At 49.8% G+C, this 18,045-nt stretch overlaps 1 protein-coding gene across 6 annotated transcripts in view; it reads right to left on the bottom strand.

The window, feature by feature from the left end:
- POPDC1 (popeye domain cAMP effector 1) overlaps positions 1-18,045 on the bottom strand; it is a 391,499-nt gene that overhangs the window by 222,815 nt on the left and 150,639 nt on the right. The window lies entirely within an intron of this gene.

Genomic DNA, 18,045 nt, shown 5'->3' with positions numbered 1-18,045 from the left:
TGAGGGAGCTCCTGTGGGAGGGGAAACCTCAGCGGATAGTTCTTCCCAAGCTCACAAGAGGGTGGTACGACGGGGTCATAGCACTCCCCGACATTAGAACATACTACTGGCAAGCCCACCTCACTGCTATTAATCACTGTACATACGGACCGCAGAATGACCCGGGCTTTAAAATGGACAGGTGGCTGTTCCCCAGCGGGAGTTACAGAGGCGCTCTATATGCATATCCATCTAAAGTTAAACTAACGGGCCCACTCACCAATCGGTTTTGGCATGGTGAGTCGCCATAGTGAGTCTGGGGTGGAAGAACAGAATCATGCTGGCCACCTCCCTCTGGAACCCAGCCCAGTTGGGGAATCTGAGAGTCACTAAAGGGTTTGACCAGTGGGACTTAATTGGCTTATCCTCAGTCGGGGACCTGTGGAAGGAAGGAGGAGTAATCTCCTTTGACCAGCTGAGAGACAAATATGAATTAGCTGTCTCAGAACACTACAGATATCTCCAAGTCAGACATGCACTGCAAGCTGTAATACCCAGTGTTGACACAACGCCAGTGTCCTCGCTGTTAGAGGACAGAATATGGCCACCTCCCAGATAAGGCAATTTCCATGATCTATAAAAAACTTAGAAATAATGTACCTGACCCCCTCCTCCGACTCCGAGCACACTGGGATCACGACGTAGCTGGTATGGACGATGGGGAATGGTTAGAAGTGTTTGCATCTTCGACTGCAATATCAAGCTATGTCTTTTAAATATTTGGGGTCGCTGAGGATGATGGCTCCAAATGAAATATTGCAAAACTGTGGGGGGCGAGAGAAAAACCGTCCCTGAGGCTCTGGGAGAACTATATAGATCATTGTATGTTTAACGAAAAAACTGTGAAGGTGTCAAGCGGTTGTCCTACCAAGTGGTCGCAGATATGGCAAAAATGGAACACTTACAGGGGAGACATCTCTGAGCCACCGATGGACATTCAAAGAATAGGCATGGAGTAGAGGCCACTAGGTCAATATACTGTGTTACTCTCTGCCCAGGCTGGGGTCGTATTCTAAATGTGGATTGTTGCTAAATGCATCACTGAGTAAAACATTGCCTGTACATTGTTTTTTTTGTCATGTGATAAGTTGATTTCAATAAAAAGAAGCGTTAAAAAAACTTTGGAAGAAAATGATCTAACCAGGCTTCGGGATGCACCTATGGCTGCTGGCTGCAATCAGTCATATAGAAATATGTGCAGACAGGTCTTTAAGTGGGATGAAAAAGTGGGGGCTCTCTAAAAGGGAACATGTAAAATAAATTACAATGATTCCTATAGTGTTCCACCTGACCAGTATTTTGGTTTCTCTCCGAGATGTTATTGCATCCAAATATATAACACAACAACTGACATACACCTAAAACATGCCAGTATGATTGGCTTTGTCAGTGGTTGTTAGCTGATTAAGATAAATGAGTAACAACAATGATTTGTTATAAATAATTAACACTGGAAATGTTTCAATTCTGAAGTTTTGAGACTGTGAATGAAATATTATTGAGATCTGTGGAAGGAGTACTGGCCTTCAGTTTTGTGTGCTCTATGTTAAATATTATGCCTTTTTTCTGCACAGCTCATCCATCTGCACATTTTCAACGTCCTTTCTTTCTTCTCCAGCACCCTCTTTTCACTCCCCCCGAATGCACTTCCTCGCATCTCCCTCATTTCATTATCCCCAACCATACATTGCCCTTACTCATGTTTAAGGACTTTATTTTCTTTTGCTTTTCCTTGTAAATATTTTGACATATTTACGCACATTTACACAGAATTTCAATTGCAACTGGAATACATGCCCATTGTTCTATGTGCTCTGTAGGGACGCCAACCCACTGACAAACATTTTGCTTTGCCTTCAGCCTCAGTGCCAGCACTCTCAATCAAAGCCCCTCATAAACTCCTGCCACAACTCAAAGTATGCACTATGCAAGAGTAATAAGTTGAACGAAAAAAATACAGAAACACAAAATAATGAAATAGTTAACTCTCTAGGGGGAATGCAAGATTAAGTCAAACATGTGAAAGAAGAGAGGGGCTAAATAAATGATATGCATCAGCTTAACCGTTCATAAATCAATCCATGTTTTTGGCAATAATGTTAAAGGCTTGAAAATAGGACCAGTTTTACTGCTGTACACCAGATAGGATTCTTTTTTGTAAGCACATATTTCTCGCTTTGCGCTTGACTCCAATATTTGGATCAATTTCGCAAGGGAACAAGAACCCTGCTCAACTTTTGGATCGATTTTCTAAAGGGGACAGCGACCAGAAGCCAGAACCTGGGGGTGTCACAGTGGGGGAGGTTAGCATGACGAGGGGTCTCCGCACTATATACATAACACAAGATCAGTATTATAACACTTACCATTACCAAGGAGAAGGTACCAAATCACACGTACTTGGGATCTATGCAAGTGAATAATGGTCGTCTGGCATCAAGCAGAGATGCAGACTCTGACACCCAAAACCGTGCCGCTGATAGCGTCACTGGCCTACAGTAAATACCATCTTAGACCACAATTAGCAGCCCGCCCCAGCGTTGCCTGGGGCAGAAGGGGGTTGGGGGCAGCATTTCAGGCTTGCGTGCACTCCCGCTCCGGCCCCCGCCCGCCACGACATTGTCTGTGTCCCGACAATGTCGTGGCGGGCGGGGGCCGGGTCGGGAGTGCACGCAAGCCTGAAATGCTGCCCCCAGAGCCTGAGCCTTACCTCAGCCCCATTTGTTCAGGGCCAACCTCCCGCACCGGCTCCCTCCCGTCCCGACATTTCCCGTGTCCCAGAGCCTTACTTGAGCCGCCGCGCCTCGCCGCGCTCCTCACTTCAACGCCGCTCCTCCTTGTCATGACGCACCTGAGCTGCCGCTCCTCCCCGCGCTCCTCACTTCACCGCCGCTCCTTCTCGTCATCATGTACGTTGCGGCCAGCGCTATGTCGCGGCCAGCGCAGCGTCGCGGCCGGCGCTACTTTCAGGGCACTACTTTTTTTTTCAGTTATATTTTTAAATGTACGTTGTTTTTTTTATTTTCTATAGCCTATGTCCATCTGCACACCCTGAGGATTACAACAATGTATTGGGTGTGTGGATTGGCGCTGTGGTTCCCGAGTTTACCTTGCCAAAAGGTTTGTGTTCTCTCTTTATAATAGTAGTATAGATGGCAATGAAGGACTTTAGAAAGGTAAGTCCTGTGTTGTGCGTCACAGAGCAGAAAGTTGATTTTCTACCTGGCTTCCGTCTCCTGCTTCAAAGCGAGGTGGGAAAGACAACCTTGGTCAGACAACCCAGACTTAAATACAGAGCTATGACTTAGCAGCCCGCCCCGGCCTTGCCCGGGACTGAAAGGGGCTGGGGGCTGCATCGCAGCAGTAGAGGTGCAGCTGCCCACGCTTTGTAACCCCCCGAGGTCCCGACTTACCTCATCCGCCGCTCCTCCCCACACTGGAGTGTTTACCGCTCCACTGCTTGACCGCTTGTCAGCTACCTCATCCGCTGCTTCTCCCCGCGCTGCCACTGCTCCTCCGCTTCTCGCCGCTCCGCAGCTCCTCCCGGCGCTCATGTTCTCCCCTCTTCCTGTTGCTGGTGAACTCCACTCCTCCCCTCACGTAGACGCTCCTCCCGGCGCTCATGTCCTCGCTCTTCCTGTTGCTCGTGAACGCCGCTACTCCCCTCACGCATATGTCGCGGCCGGCGCTACTTGCAAGGGACTACTTTATTTTTATTTCTAAATATTTTAAACAACGTTTTTTTTTATTTTTATGTAGCCTATGTCCTTCTGCTTGCCCTGAGGTTTTCTAAGATGTCTTGGGTGTTCAGATTTGTGGTGTAGTTTTCGAGTTTACCTGGCTCAAAGGTGCAAGTTCTCTCTTTATAATAGTAGTATAGATTAAATCGATCTATTTAAAAAAAAATTGTAAATGTGTAGGAATTTCTGAGTCACTTCAGGGATGGGTGGAGTGTAGGGGTAGAAAAGGCTTTAAGAGTTAAGGGATGGGTGTGGTTTAGGGGGTCATGGGTCGGTATATAGTTTTTTTAGGTTTCTTGGATGGGTGGAGTTTAGGGATAGAAAGGGCTGTTAGGGTTCAGGGATGGGTGAAGTTTAGGTGTGGTAAGGGGTTTTTAGGGGAGAGGGATTGATGGTCTTTAGGGATTGTGAGGGGTCAGTGAATTAAAAGCATCCAAAGTAATTGTTCGATAATGTAAAGCAAAAAGATACAATTTCACCTGAATCTTTATAAAGGCCTTGGTGGATGCATATAACTTCGCTGCTACAGTTCACTTCTGTCCTTCAGCTCTTTAGCATTGTCTGTCTTTGGGTATTTTGGGAGTGCACTAGAGGCAGAAGCGGTGGAATGTCATTTCTGCTGGTTGCTGTGACCCCGGTTTCTAAAGGTGTGGATGGCACGATTTGGCAGTCAATAGCATTATTGGGGGGGTCATAGAGCATTCTAGGGATGGCAGTCTGTGGGCATGTCAGCTGCGGGGAAAGACTGATTGGTACAGCAGATTGACCCAAGATTTGAGTGTCCTGCAACATAGACATACACACTTTACACCTACTACACAACTGTAGACAATTGTTTTACCCGTAGTGTGCACTTTCGGTTCTGACATTTTGAATGGCTATTAGGCACATGCCTTTAGGCCAGGGTATCTGCGAGACCCCCCATCCTCCCTCCAACCGACCTGCGCATAAGGACTCATACCATAATATAACGCACAAATTCTACTCAGTCAAGTGGATAGCCACTCTTAGGTATAATCCACTGCCAATTGTACTAGGTTGGGAAAGCCACTCCTGGGTTACAGGGATGGGTGATTTTGGCTAAACCCAATTTCAATTCCACATGGGGAAAGAAGAACTACTCCAAGGTTTAAAAGGGCCACTTGCCAGCGATTGTAACCCACTTCCATTCCTACTGGGCGGTGACGTCATCCAGGCATAGTCCAATATAGCCCACTTTGGGCACAACCTAATTAAAGAGATGAACAGCCTGCATACCACTCTGCATGCTGCCAGTGTACAACATGCAGAGAGCTATGCTTGTCTTTAGATGAGCAACCAGCAGACAGCACTCAGGGAAAACGCCTATCTCACATGGGGTGATTGCCTGCTTACTTACTAGACTCAGGTAGTGGTTTAACCGAGGTTCCTGCAGCGCCTGTGGAGCAGGGAGACCCCACCTTTCGGGGGTGGGGAGATTGGGGGGTCATTTAGCCTCAGGCCTATGAATATTTTTGAGATATGGGAGTCTCATGGCCAACCACTACATACTAAGGAGGAACACAATCTGCGTCTCAGGATTATTAAATGTTCTAGCCTCCTTTTCCACAGATCCGTAAAAAAAACAGAAGCTGAGTCAGTGTCCCACAAGTATGTGATGTAGACGTGATTAGTAGAAAATACGCCCCAGGGATGCTGTGCCGCTTGTGACCTGCAAGTGATATAACTCACAAGTGGTAAGCATGCCCGCATGACCGCTGTCCCGATATATGTCTAAATTCTCTAGTAATTCCTCATTTCTAAGGGGACACTCAGGATCCCCCATGTAGTATGTGGTACCGATTTACCGATGCTACTGCACCACAACCTTTCGGGAGCGAGTTACGGGGGAGACAAGTTGGACCTCGTAATGAGGCCCTTAATTATCTTTAGGATGTAGTGTCAGGCACATTTTCCCCCAATATGACTGTCTGCTTTTTTTTCTTTTCCTAAATGCAGTCTATGTGAATGCTGCACGAGTAAAACATATGATTTTATTTGCATACTAGAGTGGTCTTTAGTTGTCTTTATGAATGCCACTTGTGCCTTTCATATGCCAAATCCTTTAGGAAATGTCAGGAAACCTGGTGGGCTATATTTCGCATATTCCATAATTTGGTACCTTGTACCATTGCTCTCCACCCTGAAAAGTGAATGCCGTCTATGTGAAAAATTCAGAGGATCCGTATAAATGAAAATACATAAAACTGTTACTCAGGATTTTTTGGGGGTTTATTCAGAATGCGGGATATTGAAGAATCAGAGAACATTTTAAAGAACCAAATCAATAATTCAAAAGGTCAACTCAACATACAGACGATATAAAAAAAAATATTTACCATCCAACCACACGTATAGTCCACTTTTAGTTCTGGCTTTTTAGCATTTTTTATGCAATTCCATGGCTGCTGTGTTTTTCACAGTTATGAATTAGCCGTATTTGCCACATAATCCATCATTTGCTGTCTGAACTGTAGATTTTAATAACAGAAAAAAATGTTTCTTGCACAAACAGATCAAAAGTTACTAAAAAAACTTTGCACTCTGAGGCTTGTCTAAGTGCTTTTTATCTTTAGGCTTAAAATCACTGGAAGCAAAAGGATGAGGGACAAAAACCCAACACTGGCTGATCCTGCGTGCCCTGCCTATTCATAGTTGCTACAGGAAAATGTGATTAGCGATCTGCCGTAGCGCTGTGCTGCCCTTGTGGTGATTACCCCAAGCAGAACACACCTGGGCCTCTTGTGTCTATCATCCATGCGAGCTTTTCTGGCTGAATAAATGCATGTCTGATGACTTCTTACCTTTTATTACCCCCCTTTATTCATTACAGGTTTAGGTCATCATTTTAGATGATCAGTTTAATCCCAGAGTATGTGGTCATTATATGGAAGGGCTGAGACGTTCATCACAGGTGTGCTCTGCTGCATGTAACATTCTAGCTCAAACAGATCAAAAGTTACTAAAAACATTGCAACATCTGTTTCAGTGAAGTCCAAGGCCTTCACAAAAGTTGTCTGGTTAACTCTTTGGTGCTTATTGCTGTATTTGATTGCTGAACTGGTACTAATGAGGAGAAATATTTTACAAACAGTATTACCATGAGTACAAATGTCAAAATAATGAAGTAATACTGTAACATAATGTGCCGCATTACACCGCATAATTTCTCTTTTATTGCTGCATAATTTGGTCAATCCTGCTGCAAAATGATGGCCTTGCCTGTCACATAATTCCAGTTTCTATAGGAACATCCTGACCATGATATCATGTAGAGATCACATAAATTAAGTTTTGTTTGAAGGTTGTCTAATAGATCCCTCTGGCCATCACAAGAAAACTCAGGAATGCGCCAATCAAAATATAATATTTCCCGTTGTACATCACAAAATTGTATATTGAAACATCGTCTGGCATAGATAATTGTGCCCTAACTGTTGTTTATAAAAAATATATTGTCCCATTGGGAGTACATTTTCAATGCTTAACTCGAATGTCAAAAAGTTTTGTAGATAATATCAAGGACATAATATGTATGTAAGAAGATATTTGTGTCAACGATGTTCTCATTCCACATCATATTTTTCGTAGCCTCATCACTAGAGGGTTTGCTGTTCTGATGGCTACAGGTTGTTGTCCTTAAATTTAAAAAAGTGTGCTTGTTGAGGGAGACATTATAATAACAAGACTCCCACTTCTAAACCAATCCACCCTCCTATAAATGCGTAGAGATGGATGTCCCGTCTGCCCTGTTTAGACTGCATACACTTCATTGTCGGGTAGACAGCCTCCTCACGACAGTCTGAATCTTTTCAACCCCATCAAAGCCGACTAGGTCGATTTACATTCTGACTGCCCGAATACGAAGTTTGCGGTTGGATTGTAAACCGTGCGTCATTCCGAATCGGTTGCGAGTGACTCAAGGAGTATTTGTGTTTGTTGGAACCATATCATACACATACACCACATCATGCACCCCTATGGACCGTGTTTCCACCCACAGGATTACGATGTCGATTTCCAACAGCCTTTCCGGGTCGGCCTGTCTGACATGGAAAGGCTGTCGGAAAGTGACTTTGGGGGCACCTGGCAGGGACCTGTGGCCTACGGTTGATGGCCGAGCGGGTACCTAAGGGACCCCCCTGTAAAACCCTGCACTGTGTGGCAGGCACCATGCCTGCGACAGGGTGCAGGGTTTTCCACAAGCAGCTCACTTTTCCATAGGAGCCTGTGTTACGCCCAGTTGTCGGGCAGAACATGAGCAATCATGGGGTACACAAAGGGACTCCGACCGAACACTGTTGGGTCGCATCGTAATCCTGCAGTCAGAACCACCGACCGCAAGTCGGTCGGTCCTGAGTCTGAGTTGGTGTCAGTCGGAGGCTTTCGCCCGAGATCGTAATGGACCCCTTAATAGGGAGGAGGGGACATCTGACATTTTTGGCAGATGTATCAGACCCAAGAATTGCTAAATGAGACCCCAAGAGAGAATACCATGAAACCTGAGGTTTCAATGCCATTTTAATACAAACCTTTAACGTGGGCCTTGCTGAATATTTTCTCTTTCATTTGTGAGTGCATACTTTGCTAATGACTCGTTGGGATTCCTACAGAGCTGCGCCAGTTACATGCCCAATGTTTATTAAAATCCACAGTTTCCATTTGTAAGTGACTTTTGCATGGTCACACACCTGTCCTATTCCCTACCATTAAACGTTCGGTTGTGGAAAATGTACCATTCTGGTGTATTTTCCGCAATCAAACGTCTCTTTTTTTGAAAATACGTTACCAAAGTTTCTGTGAATCTGTGGAATTGATTTGGAAAATAAAACGCATACTTTATGAATGTGGCCATGTGATGTTATTTTGCCACTGGATGAAGACTGATGTTTGTTTTCCTTGCCTAGCATCCTGCGTCTTTCCTTAATTTATTATTGATGTATTCTTTTTTCCATATTAAACTCTTCATAGCATAAGTCCTATTGCAGGTGTTCCCTCCCAGGCATGGGAGATCCCGTGAAGTACCAAAAGTGACAGTTATTAACCAGCTATTAATTTGTTAGTGCAAACTATTCCGTACGTTGTAGATATTGTAGGTATTTTGTTCAAATACCTTTTGACTTCCAAAACGTAAATATTTGGGAAGGTAGTCGATTGCAGCACAAAGTCACTTGCTTTCAACATTGCTCGAATTTGTCGCGTTAGACTGAAATGGGGGCAACTGTTAGATTGAGTTACATAATGGAAGGTTAGTAAAAGAGATAACATTCTGGGTAACATCACCATTTTGGTCAGTGCAGTGCTTCCCACCGCCCCTAGTGGTAATTTAGACCAGAAGCCCAATTGACTGTGATGCACTGACAGGGTTCCATCACCACTAGAACCTATCATATCTTGAGTATTGTTAGACCTGGCACCTTGGCGTGAGTCTCCCTTCCACTTTTTGCTGATGTGCCTCCGATGTTTTGCTGGTTTCCCGATACTCAGGGCACTGCGCCACGGCTGATCCGTGCCGCAGTGCAAGTGCTCCCTACTGTAAAATTGTACATACGATTGGTATCCATGATTGGTGCATTGGATTTACTGTCAGTCCCTAGTAACGCGCACTAGAGAGTGCCGGGGCTTGTAGATGCCAATACTGCTGGTGGGCCTGCAGCGCTGGTTGCGCCACCCACCGAAGCAGCAGTAAAGTTGTGTCTGGGAACTGCGACCGCAGAACCCGCGTGCGGTCTCGTACTGTCACGTTAGCTGGGCAAGTGCACCCACTTGCCAGCCCCTGAACCTTCCCTTGACTACATATTAGTCACCCCTATGGTAAGCCTGCGGGCAGGGTGCGTTGTAGGTGTAAGGTAGGACAAGCCCTGATGTGTGTGGCATGTCCTAGTAGTGACTTACAACCAAGACCGTATTTCACTATTGAAGGCTACCTGCTCCATTAGGCCAGACTGAGCTGCGAGAATTATTACACCCTATAATTCCCGCAGGCTCAAGGAGCATGGTAGCGAGTCATGTTTAGTATGCCTGAACTCAGGATGATAAAATATTTCTTGTAGTCAAGTTTATTTTAGTATCCTGGGTTTGCAAATGCTACTTTTAGAAAGTTAGCATTTGCTTGCTTAACCATTTCAGCCCGCCTCTGCTGGTATGTGTATCTGACTGTCTGGGATGTGTGAGTGACAGGGCTGGAGGGATGACAGGTGGTGAATGCGCAGATTACACCTTAGTGGGAGGTAGGAGTGCCTCTTGACTCGAACTGTAGCTGTGCTCGGCCACCACAATGCTGGCTCCACCCTCCTGGGGAGCGGCGGATGACTCTGCCGGCACCTGGCCCAGGAAGGGCGAAGCCCCCATCAACAAGGTACTCTGGCCGCCCCTGTCCGTACAATGCTGGCTCCACCCCCTGTGGGGCGTCTGATGCGCCTGCCCCTCACACTGAAAGCAGAAGCCGGAGTACACCCGCCAGGGTACTCAAGGACTGAGAGTGGCTATGCAAAGGCCCCCCTGGCCTGCGAGAACAAAAGAAATGGCCTATAAAAGAAGGAGCCCTGCTCCTTGAAAATTAGATCCTGTTTGGGCCACAGAAGGACTCTGCCCTACGAGAAGGACCGGGAGAGACAAGGAAGGGTGCTGACTCTTGCCTGTGTCTGGTGCCTTGCTGCTGAAGGAGAGGAAGAAGAAAAGACTACGAGAAGACTTTTGCTTTACTTTGTGCCAAACTCTGCTAAAGAGATCTCCAAGGGCTTGCTGTGAACTTGCCCCCTGACCAGCGTCCCAGGACCAGTGGACGCTACCCCCTGAAGGAAAGCGACTGCGGGTACTGACCATCGCCGCAGCACCGACGGAGGAATCTCCTCCAAGGCAACGACATCCACCTGACCACCGTGACCGGGGCCCAAAGCAACAGCGAAAGCAAAGTGAGGACCAGCCGCCGCTGGCCCGAACACCGTGACCGCAACTGCACCGGGAGCCCGAGAGCAAAGCGAAGGAGGACCCGTCCGGTCCGAGCTCTCGAGGTGACTGCGCAACGAGCAGCCACTCACCTGCAAAGACGGACAGTTGCCCTGTGAGAATCCGCAAGGTCGGTAGCCTGCCCGACAGCCAGCTGTGAGCCCACAGCTGCACCGGCACTTGGCTGGGTACGTCCCGCCCTTGGGGACCGTACTGCCACTTGCCGCCACCGCACAGCCGCCGCCGCCAGGGTCGGAGCGGATGACGAGGAGAGGGCCCTGCCGCCACAGAACACCGCTGCCCCGGATGACCAGTGACCTGCTCGGCTGAAGAGCCGCAACGATCAGCGACCCCGGGAAGGCAACGCGACGTGGGACAGATCCCCTGGAAGCCGCCGGCTCCACAAGAACTTTGGTTAACACCGGCCTACGGGCCCAACGAGAACTGCTATAAGAACTGTGGTAACCTGAACTGAGTAACTTGCAACCGTTATCATAAAGTACGTTGACTGTATTCACAAGCCTGCTTAAAATCTATATAAAGATATATATTTTTACAGAATACAGTCTGGTCTCGTTGTGTGGTGGGTTGGTTGTAAAGGTGTACTATTGCAAGTGTTTAACCTATATGCCCCAAAGATTAGCCTGCGACTGCTTAAGCCACACTACCTAGAGGGTAAGCAGAGGTTGTCTGGAAGGTAACCCTCAGCCCTGACGAGGAAGAGGAGAGTCCCTGCTTGTCGCTAGTGTTGCACTGCGCCAACTAGAGACTCCCCCTTCCTACATTGGTGGCAGCGGTGGGATTTTTCGAATTTACACTTGCGATATCTATACCTGAGCTTCTGACCACTACACAAGGATTACGGTCCAGTTACTTAGCCACAGACTTTGCTTTTTGAATTTTGCCGAAAGGAGATTCCGAGTGCAGAAGCCATGCCGGGCACGAAGAGCCTGGATGGAGCGGAGTCCACGACCTCCGAGGTGTTGGAGGTGGAGTGGGACGCCGCAAAGCTGGACAAATACTCAAAGACGGAGCTGAAGTTTTTCTGTAGGAAACTCAAGGTTCCGCACGCTGGCTGCAAAAACAAGCCGGAGCTCTACAAGGCCCTGAAAGCCTGGGTGGAGTCCAGAAAGACCCCGGAGGAGCAAGACGTCCTCGCCGAGCAGAATGCAACAACGGAGCAGAATGCACTTGGGGATCTGATCGATCTCGAGAGGCAAGACAGCGAGCACAGCTTTGGTAAAGGCCTGTCGCCAGAGGAGCTGGCGGACAGGAAGGAAACGAGGAATCACGAAAGAAAGTTGGCAGAATTGAAAATCCAGCTGGAGCTTGAAACGAAAAGAATGGCGCTGGAAGAGCGAAAGCACCAGATGGATTATGAAGTAAAAAGGAGGGAGATAAGTCTCAAGGAGAGAGGCTTGGATCGTCCTCCCTCTGGTGGCAGCACATCGCCAGTGCAGGTAGAGTCAAGAGTGCACATCCCGAAGGACGTAGTTAAGGAGTTCTTTAAGGGGGATGACATAGGACAGTGGTTTAGGGCATACGAGGTAGCCATGTCCTCCCACCGGGTCCCTGACAAGGATTGGGGAGCGGGGTTGTGGGGAAGGTTCCTTAGCGAAGGGAGAGATACCTTGCTAGATTTGCCCGTTGAAAATCAGAGATCCTATGCCCACATGAAAGAAGCTTTAATGAACAGGTACGGGCTTACCCCTGAAATGTATAGACAGAAGTTTAGGGGATGTACTAAGCGGCCTGGGAATACGTATGTGGAGTATGTGACTTACTTTTGCAGAGCACTGGATGGTTGGGTGAAAGGTAACAACGTTAATGATTTTCAAGGTCTCTTTGATTTAATTGCATGGGAGCACTTGTCTGATCACTGTTTTCCTGAGTTACGCCAACACCTGATCGATAGCAAGCTGTCCAGCCCGAGGAAGCTTGCTGAGGAGGCGGACCGCTGGCTCAGCACCAGGGTCCACAAGGGTCCCGTGGGAGACTCCGCCAAGAGTGGGCAGGGTCCCCAGCAGAAGAGTGGGGGGGACAAGGGGGGAAAACAGAAGGGGTTCCAAAAAGGCCCCCAAAGTAGTTCCCAAGGGAGCCTGCAGCAGGGTCCTCAGCCTCCCCCACCCCCAAAGCAGAATGGGGCCCGACAGGTAAACCTGTTCCAAAGGGGCCCTTCAATTGTTTCAAATGTGGCGAGCCTGGGCACATATCCAGTGACCCCAAGTGTCGCCTGTTTGGAAAACCCGCACCCACTGGTGCTCCGCCCCGACAAGTGACTAGCGTTCACCTGGGAGAAGAAATGATGGTCCCGGGGGGTGGAGATCCCGTTCACATGACCCTGGTCTCACTAGGAGACAGCGAGATGATCCCTACGAACTACCTGCCCTCTAACACTAAGAAATATGGGCAGGTGGTGATCATCAATGGTAAGGAAGCTGAGGCTCTTAGAGACACAGGAGCCAGTGTGACTGCAGTGAGGCAGCACCTGGTGTCTCAAGAGCAGGTTGTACCCCATGCCTACTGTAGGGTTATCAACGCTGATAATTCTGAGAGTCAGTGTCCGATGGCTCAAGTTCCCTTCAAGTGGGGGGGGGTCTCTGGTACTCTGCAGGTCTGTGTGAGAAAAACCATACTTGTTGACTGTTTGCTAGGGAACGACTTGGAGCACTCCCCTTGGGAAAAGGTGGAGAAGACGACTCACCTGCGGATGGTGGGTCTGCCTGACTGGGCGTGCGTGACCACCCGGTCAATGGCAGCCAGTAGGGGTGATCGAGAGGTCCTGGGGCCTGAAGGAGAGGCCCAGGAACCGGCCTTAGGGAGAAGGCGCAGGGGGCGCGGGAAACCGGCTCCTGAAGTTCCCACGGTCCAGGAGGAAGCAGACCTTGAGGGGGATGCCCTGGAGCCTACAGGGGAACAGATCGCCGAACTGGGGGACCTGCCTGAGCTGACCCATTGGCAGCAAGAAGGAGGACCATCCAGGGAGGAATTCTGCAGGGAGCAGAAAGAATGCCCTTCTCTCGTGGGTATGCGGCAGCAGGCTGCAGACCAGGCCAATGGTGTTCAGGCCAAAACACATTACGTGTACTGGGAGAACGACCTCCTGTATTCGGAGCCTAAGGCTGCTGAACCTGGGTCAGCCCGTGTGCTGGTGGTACCCCAGAAGTTCAGAGCCTTCCTACTGGGTCTGGCTCATGATGTGCCTTTAGCAGGACATTTGGGGATGGACAAGACCTATGACAGGCTTGTCACCCACTTTTACTGGCCCCAAATGCATAAGAGTTCAGATGCTTATTGCAGAACCTGTCCGACTTGCCAGGCAAGTGGGAAGACGGGAGGGAAGAACAAGGCTCCCCTCCAACCCTTCCCTGTGGTCGGTACGCCATTCCAGCGAGTGGGTATTGACATCGTTGGGCCCCTGGACCCCAAGACAGCCATGGGCAACAGGTTCATCCTGGTCTTGGTGGACCATGCCACCCGGTACCCTGAAGCCATCCCTCTGAGGACAGTGACGGCTCCCGTGGTGGGGCGTGCACTGATGGGAATTTTCTCACGAGTAGGATTCCCTCTAGAGGTGGTGAGCGACAGGGGGACCAATTTCATATCGAAATATATGAAGTCCCTGTGGCAGGAGTGTGGCGTGACGTATAAGTTCACCACGCCCTACCATCCCCAAGGTAACGGGTTGGTTGAAAGATTCAACCGCACCCTAAAAGGCATGATCATGGGCCTGGAAGGTCCGATGAGGTGTAAGTGGGACGTCCTCTTACCATGCCTGCTCTTTGCATATCGCGAGGTGCCACAGAAGTCCCTAGGGTTCAGCCCCTTTGAACTACTGTACGGTCACCCCGTGAGAGGACCGCTGAGTTTGGTAAAGGAAGGCTGGGAGCAATCTCCCAGGAAACCTCCCCAGAATGTATATAGCTACATGCTGGCCTTCAGAAACCAGACCAGACGCTTCAGACAACTTGCCGAGGCAAATCTGGAAGCGAGCCAGGAAGAAATGAAGCGGTGGTACGATCAGAATGCCACTCTGGTCGAGCTTCAGCCTGGACAAGAGGTGTATGTCCTGGCCCCAGTGGAGCCCTGTGCCCTTCAGGATAAGTGGACAGGACCCTTTGAGGTTGTGGAGTGCAAGAGCCCCGTGACATACTTGGTGGACATGAAGACGCCCAGGAACCCTTTGCGGGTCCTACATGTCAACCGCCTCAAGCCCCACTTGCGAAGGTCCGAAGTGGGCATGTTGTTGGCAACCGATGACGGAATGGAGGAGGAGTCGGAGCCTCTTCCTGACCTCTTGGTGGCCTGTGAGAAAGATGGGTCAGTGGATGGAGTTAACCTCTCACCCACCCTGACCGCCGAACAACAGGAGGACTGCCGCCAGTTGCTGGGGCAGTTTCCAGACCTGTTCTCCCTGGTTCCGAGTGTCACAGATTGGTGCGTCCATGATGTGGACACTGGAGACAGCTTACCTGTGAAGCATAAGGCTTACAGGGTAACTGACAGGGTCCGGGCCTGCATCAAGGAGGAGGTCTCCAAGATGCTTGCCCTCGGGGTGGTTGAGTCTTCCAGCAGTCCTTGGTCCAGCCCCGTGGTCTTGGTTCCGAAGGCTGCTGCGCCGGGAGCCACACCCGAACTCCGGTTCTGTGTGGACTACAGAGGACTCAATTCAGTCACGAAGACTGACGCGCACCCCATCCCCAGAGCTGACGAGCTCATTGATCGGCTAGGGGCTGCCCGGTTCCTCAGCACGTTTGATTTAACGTCTGGGTACTGGCAGATCGCCTTGACCGATGGGGCAAAGGAGAGGTCGGCATTCTCTACACCAGATGGGCATTTCCAGTTCCGGGTTATGCCATTTGGAATGAAGAATGCCCCTGCCACCTTTCAGAGATTGGTCAACCAGGTGTTGGCTGGACTGGACGAGTTCAGTGCTGCCTACCTGGATGACATCGCAGTGTTCAGCGGTACCTGGCCCGAACACCTGCGACACCTCTGGGAAGTGTTGATGGCCCTGCGCAGAGCAGGCCTCACAATCAAGGCAAGCAAGTGCCAGATTGGGCAGGGTTCCGTGGTGTACTTGGGACACCAAGTTGGGAGTGGCAAGGTAGCCCCCTTGCAGCCCAAAATCGAGACCATCCTGGCTTGGGAACCCCCCAAGACCCAGACTGCAGTGAGAGCCTTCCTGGGGCTCACTGGGTATTACAGGAGGTTTGTCAAGGGCTATGGCACGATCGTGACCCCCTTGACAGAGCTGACTTCGAAGAAGCAGCCCAGGAATGTGATTTGGACTGACACCTGTCAGAAGGCTTTTGACACCCTGAAGACTGCCATGTGCACGGCGCCCGTGCTCCTGGCCCCTGATTTCTCCAAGGAGTTCATTGTGCAAACAGACGCTTCAGAGCATGGTGTAGGGGCTGTTCTTTCACAGATGACTGAGGAGGGCTTTGACCAACCCGTAGCCTTCATAAGTAGGAGGTTACTTCCACGGGAAAGTAGGTGGAGTGCAATAGAGCGTGAAGCATTTGCTGTGGTCTGGGCGCTGAAGAAGCTAAGACCCTACTTGTTTGGGTCTCACTTCCGAGCTCAGACGGACCACAGGCCCCTCAGATGGTTGATGCAAATGAGGGGTGAGAACCCGAAACTGTTGAGGTGGTCCATTTCTCTACAGAGTATGGACTTTACGGTGGAACACCGCCCTGGCACCGATCACGCCAACGCTGACGGTCTGTCCAGATTTTTCCGCCTTAGTGATGTGGAACTCCCTGGGGAAGGGTAGTTCCCCCCACATTTCAGCTGGAGGGGACACATGTTAGACCTGGCACCTTGGCGTGAGTCTCCCTTCCACTTTTTGCTGATGTGCCTCCGATGTTTTGCTGGTTTCCCGATACTCAGGGCACTGCGCCACGGCTGATCCGTGCCGCAGTGCAAGTGCTCCCTACTGTAAAATTGTACATACGATTGGTATCCATGATTGGTGCATTGGATTTACTGTCAGTCCCTAGTAACGCGCACTAGTGAGTGCCGGGGCTTGTAGATGCCAATACTGCTGGTGGGCCTGCAGCGCTGGTTGCGCCACCCACCGAAGCAGCCGTAAAGTTGTGTCTGGGAACTGCGACCGCAGAACCCGCGTGCGGTCTCGTACTGTCACGCTAGCTGGGCAAGTGCACCCACTTGCCAGCCCCTGAACCTTCCCTTGACTACATATTAGTCACCCCTATGGTAAGCCTGCGGGCAGGGTGCGTTGTAGGTGTAAGGTAGGACAAGCCCTGATGTGTGTGGCATGTCCTAGTAGTGACTTACAACCAAGACCGTATTTCACTATTGAAGGCTACCTGCTCCATTAGGCCAGACTGAGCTGCGAGAATTATTACACCCTATAATTCCCGCAGGCTCAAGGAGCATGGTAGCGAGTCATGTTTAGTATGCCTGAACTCAGGATGATAAAATATTTCTTGTAGTCAAGTTTATTTTAGTATCCTGGGTTTGCAAATGCTACTTTTAGAAAGTTAGCATTTGCTTGCTTAACCATTTCAGCCCGCCTCTGCTGGTATGTGTATCTGACTGTCTGGGATGTGTGAGTGACAGGGCTGGAGGGATGACAGGTGGTGAATGCGCAGATTACACCTTAGTGGGAGGTAGGAGTGCCTCTTGACTCGAACTGTAGCTGTGCTCGGCCACCACAATGCTGGCTCCACCCTCCTGGGGAGCGGCGGATGACTCTGCCGGCACCTGGCCCAGGAAGGGCGAAGCCCCCATCAACAAGGTACTCTGGCCGCCCCTGTCCGTACAATGCTGGCTCCACCCCCTGTGGGGCGTCTGATGCGCCTGCCCCTCACACTGAAAGCAGAAGCCGGAGTACACCCGCCAGGGTACTCAAGGACTGAGAGTGGCTATGCAAAGGCCCCCCTGGCCTGCGAGAACAAAAGAAATGGCCTATAAAAGAAGGAGCCCTGCTCCTTGAAAATTAGATCCTGTTTGGGCCACAGAAGGACTCTGCCCTACGAGAAGGACCGGGAGAGACAAGGAAGGGTGCTGACTCTTGCCTGTGTCTGGTGCCTTGCTGCTGAAGGAGAGGAAGAAGAAAAGACTACGAGAAGACTTTTGCTTTACTTTGTGCCAAACTCTGCTAAAGAGATCTCCAAGGGCTTGCTGTGAACTTGCCCCCTGACCAGCGTCCCAGGACCAGTGGACGCTACCCCCTGAAGGAAAGCGACTGCGGGTGCTGACCATCGCCGCAGCACCGACGGAGGAATCTCCTCCAAGGCAACGACATCCACCTGACCACCGTGACCGGGGC

Source organism: Lissotriton vulgaris, chromosome 6 (genome assembly GCF_964263255.1).
Source record: "Lissotriton vulgaris chromosome 6, aLisVul1.2, whole genome shotgun sequence".
Classification (NCBI taxonomy): domain Eukaryota; kingdom Metazoa; phylum Chordata; class Amphibia; order Caudata; family Salamandridae; genus Lissotriton; species Lissotriton vulgaris.
Note: the sequence above shows the minus strand (reverse complement) of the source record. Positions and strands in the feature narration are given on the sequence as shown.